The sequence below is a fragment of the Prorops nasuta genome, unplaced genomic scaffold (genome assembly GCF_024137725.1).
Source record: "Prorops nasuta isolate Cenicafe-Biocafe unplaced genomic scaffold, Cenicafe_Pnas_1.2 PNAS00074, whole genome shotgun sequence".
Classification (NCBI taxonomy): Eukaryota; Metazoa; Arthropoda; class Insecta; order Hymenoptera; family Bethylidae; genus Prorops; species Prorops nasuta.
Genome location: NW_027116871.1, coordinates 220,001 through 225,000, shown reverse-complemented (window position 1 = coordinate 225,000; position 5,000 = coordinate 220,001). Strand labels below are relative to the sequence as shown.

The window sequence follows — 5,000 nt, the reverse complement described above, 5'->3', positions numbered from 1 at the left end:
CAGGTCTCCAAGGTAAAGAGCCTCTAGTCGATAGACTAATGTAGGTAAGGGAAGTCGGCAAATTGGATCCGTAACTTCGGAATAAGGATTGGCTCTGAGGAGCGGGGCGTGTCGGGCTTGGTCGGGAAGCGTGGTCAGGCTGACGTGCCGGGCCTGGGCGAGGTGAACTGCCGGAAACGGTTTGGGATCCGAGCTCGGTCCCGTGCCTTGGCCTCCCGCGAAACGTCCTTGCTGCGAGGCTTCCGTGTCAATTTACTTGCGCGGTCGTTCTCTTCGGCCGCCATTCAACGCTCAGCTCAGAACTGGCACGGACTAGGGGAATCCGACTGTCTAATTAAAACAAAGCATTGCGATGGCCCTCGCGGGTGTTGACGCAATGTGATTTCTGCCCAGTGCTCTGAATGTCAACGTGAAGAAATTCAAGCAAGCGCGGGTAAACGGCGGGAGTAACTATGACTCTCTTAAGAAAGAGCCTATAGTTTTCTCCACGTCATCTGCTCACCACGGATGATTGCTACAAAGGGACCCGAGAGGAACGCCTTTACTCGTGGCGAACAAGCGCCGACTGCCACCTCCTCGTTGGTGTAGGCTGGTAACATTCCGTTAAGGAATGGCTAACGGTTGCGGCTATAAAAGGCTCTCCCTGAGGAATCCGACTTCAAAGTGTAGATATTGGATTTAAAGCGAGAGTACATGTGTGCCAACCCCCGGTGGTGCGGGGGCGAATGGCTTATCCGGTGAATACGGCGGTTTCAAAAGCAATGCGCCGCGTGGGACCTAGTCATTGACGGACCCTTGGAGCAAAGCAATGCGCCGCGTTGGACTTAGAATTTTTTCCGGTCCGGCGCGTGTAAAGCAATGCGCCGCGTTGGACTTGGGATTTTTCTGGTCCGGCGCACGCAAAAGCAATGCGCCGCGTTGGACTTAGAGTTTTTCTGGGTCTTGCGGTTGCAAAGCAATGCGCCGAGTTGGACTTAGAATATTTCTCACCCGAGCTTGCTTTTGGGCTGCCCGATGTCAACTAAGTGGTTAGAGATGGCGCGCATTTGAGACCCGTAATGGGAGTCAATGCCCTATCCTACCATAGCCTACGTCCACCGGGTCGCCGGTCTACCGGAAACTGGAGACAGTTCTTTAAAGAGATGTAGGTGAAGGGACCAACCTCCGGTCAGTAGGGGGGAAAATCTCAAGTTCGGGTTAGCAACCCGTTCTGGATAATAATTTTATCAGCTGCAAGTAATGATAGCGAAGCCTCGGAGCTCGGGGAGCACGGCCCCACTCCAAGGGCAGCAGCCAGAAGGGGGCCAATTTATGACGACCACGGCAATGTTCCTGGTTATGAGATTGAACTTCCCTTTGCAGTAAGATCCTGCCGTATCTGTCTCAATACGGGCAAAGGGAATTTCCAGGCGCTAGCGCTGACAGATGAAGAGGGCCATCTGAAAAAGCAACACAAAAGTGTCTCAGTTAGATATAGGTGCGCTAACTGTCAAAAACTGTATGAGAAGAGACACGCAGCGCTATGTCATATGCCCAAGTGTAGTGGGCCAAAGCCGACACAAGCTGTAGAAGAATTCAAGTGTCGAGATTGTGACGAGTCCTTTAAAACTAAGATCGGGTTAGGACAGCACCAACGTCACAGACATCCTCTCACCAGAAATTTATTAAGAGCGGAGACAAGAGCACCTGAAACTGCCAGAGAGTCCAGAACCATGCGTGACGGACAGTGGCAGGAGGAGGAGACGCGACTCCTCCTGGAACTTGAATGGCGGTTTCATGGCGAGAGGATGATCAATAAATTAATTTCCGAGGTGCTTACCTCTAGGACCCCTAAACAAATTAGTGACAAGCGAAATAGGGACCCTCAATACCAAAGGAGGCGAGAGGAGTATGTGAGGGTAAGAAGGGAGGAAGCACGCTCCGATGTACCCGTGTCACAGGACGCACGGGATGGTAGTCTTCTCTGCGAACCTGAAGCTGCCCAGGAGGAGGAGACACCTCAAGTAATGCCTATCGAGGAAGAGGTCCCGATAGAGCAAAGTCCAACCACTCAAGCTGAGAAGGAGTGGAAAATAAAGGTGGTTGAGAGTGCTCTTGCGCCAAAGTTGCCCAAAGGCTTTCCACCTGGACTAGAAGCTGCCGTCCTACGGCTTCGGGAAGTACTCTTGGAGATAAAAGAGCTCGACACGGTACCCCAAGCTCTCTTAGATAATGTGTATAGCGAAACGGTTAGCCTCTTTACAGCAACCGAAAAGACGTCCAAGAGGAAAGTCAGAAAGAAGGGTGCGGGAAGGAGTGGTAAGCGCCGGTACCTCTACCACCGTACCCAGGACCTCTACCATAAAGACCCGGGCCTGGTTGCCAAGTACGTACGAGAGAATGTTGACTGGCTGGAGGAGCGGACACTCCAGTGCGAGGCAGGCGACGTACGTACTCTATATGATCAGTTATGGGGAACAAAACCGGCTTTAAGCCTGCCGGAGATGGGAACACCAGAGGAGACCAAACCGCTAGACGAGGTCCTCCCACCCATCTCTTTGATGGAGATTAGAAAAAGGCTGGGATCCATCAAAATGTCAACAGCGGTGGGCCCAGATAAAATTAGAAAGATTGACATAAATCACTGGACCCACCAGAGGGTTCTCCATCTGTTATTGAATACAATATTGGTAAGCGGGAAACAACCCACAGATTGGAGAACGAATCGGACTACATTAATACCTAAAGAAGGTAAGGACGCTAGTGATGCTCGCAACTACCGTCCAATAACGATAAGTTCCCTGCTGAGTCGCATTTACTGGGGGATAGTCGACAAGAAGCTGAGGAACGTAGTTCGATTCCACCCGAGGCAAAAGGGATTCGTGAGCGAAGCCGGGTGCTTCAATAACGTGCACATCTTTAGCGAGTTGCTGCGGCACTCGAAACGCAACCAAGGCCTAGTCGCAGTGCAGCTAGATATAAGCAAAGCCTTTGATACGGTCCCTCATCAAGCCATTGGACCATCACTGCGGCGAAAGGGCATTCCAGAGTTGGTGGTACGACTTGTGGAACAGTCATATCAAGATGTGCACACTACAATATCAGTTGGATCAAGCGAAATTGCGGTTTCGCTCCAGCGCGGGGTTAAGCAGGGCGACCCACTATCCCCCTTTATATTTAACGCAGTTATGGATCCCTTGCTGCGAGCGCTGGAAGAGCTAGAGGGTTACGTTATACACGGAGACGTACAAATATCCAGTTTAGCCTTTGCCGATGATTTGATCCTCACGGCAACCAATGTACCACGGGCCCTGGACCTGCTAAGAAAGACAGAAGGATACCTAAATGGGCTAGGTATGCAAATCTCGGCCAGTAAATGCGCTGCCTTCTGTATAAAGACAACCAAAGACTCCTGGCACTTAGCAGACCCTCTACTTACAATGAGGAACGGCGAAATAGTTCCCTTTGTCAATGCAGACAAAAGCTTAAGATACCTTGGGGTTAATATATCTCCTTGGGTAGGGTTGACCATGGAGGGCTGTGACACAGAGCTCTGCTCAGCGTTGCAGCGTGTGAAAAGGCTGGCGCTGAAACCCCACCAAAAGGTAAATCTTATAGCAAAGTACCTAGTCCCACACTACCTGTATCGATTGGCGGTGACAGTTCCACCAATAAGCATTATAAGGCGGCTAGACCAGGAGCTGCGGGTAGTTGTGAAAGAGATATTCCACTTGCCACAATCAACGGCAAATGGACTCTTATATTGTGGCAAAAGAGACGGCGGACTAGGTATCCCAAAGTTGGAGACACTAGTAGTGTCTTGTGGATTGAAGGTGGGGATCCGATTTATGACAAGTGACGCGGACCCTATCCTGAGAGCCCTCGGCCAGGCGTCAGGACTAGAAAGCCGTCTACAGTCCTTGGCTAAGTCAGCAAGACTTCATTATCCTATCAATGACAAAGAGATACTGGCATATAAACGTAGGCAGAGAAGAGAGGAGCTCTCGAAATGGGCTGCTCTAGGATCGCAAGGCAAGTCGGTAAAGAGCCTGACCGACTCCCCAATTGCCAACGCTTGGCTACTTGACCAAACACTCCTAAAGCCAAGCAGAATGATCACAGCCCTCAAAATGCGATCCAACACCGCTGTAACACGAACGGTGATGAACAGGGCAGTACCACAGGCGGACCTATTATGCAGACGATGTCGAGACAAGCCGGAGACACTTGCTCACATCCTAGGGGCATGCAAAGATACCAAACCCCAAAGGATCCGCCGCCATGATCAGCTTTGCGAACTGATCGTGGACAGAGTCACAAAAGGGGAACGCAAGGCAGCAGTAACGAGGGAGCCAACGATCAAGCTTCCCTCGGGCGGGAATCTCAAACCCGACTTGGTGATAACGAACCAGGGAAGGGTCTATGTGGTCGACGTCACAGTCCGCCATGAAGATGGAGATTATCTCGCGCGGGGACACAAAGAAAAGCTGGATAAATATAGCCAACTGCTGCCCATAATCCTTCAGACGATAGGAGGCGTTGAAGGAGAAGTCCTGCCAATAGTGGTAGGCGCAAGGGGGGCTCTGCCCAAGGAGACCATAAAGGCTCTTAAAATGCTGGACATAACGGATAAGTCTACATTGAAGACTATCTCTTTAATGACCCTTCGTAGCTCCATAGAATTGTACCATACATTCATGGACTGCGAACCCCCCCTTGAACATGGAGCGTAGTAAGTTGTGAGCAGCTACGCGTCCATGAAAACTCTCGGTAAAGAGCCCAGATACCAGGGGACTTAGGCGATAAGTGCGGCCTGGTAGAGCAGATTTTAACTATGTGTATATATATTTATTTATTTATTTATATGTTACACGTCAAGTTATACGTATGTCCACAGTTGTTAAGTTATTAACAAGTCTAGTTATACGTTGGGAGCTAGTCTTAATTTATTTGTCAGTCCTACATGTTATTTATTGAGACTGCTTTGATACCGAGAAAGGCCGTGCCTAAGATCCACGTCG

At 50.3% G+C, this 5,000-nt stretch overlaps 1 pseudogene; it reads left to right on the top strand.

Annotated features, from left to right (window-relative positions):
• LOC136784835 (large subunit ribosomal RNA) overlaps positions 1 to 5,000 on the top strand; it is a 9,080-nt pseudogene that overhangs the window by 2,221 nt on the left and 1,859 nt on the right.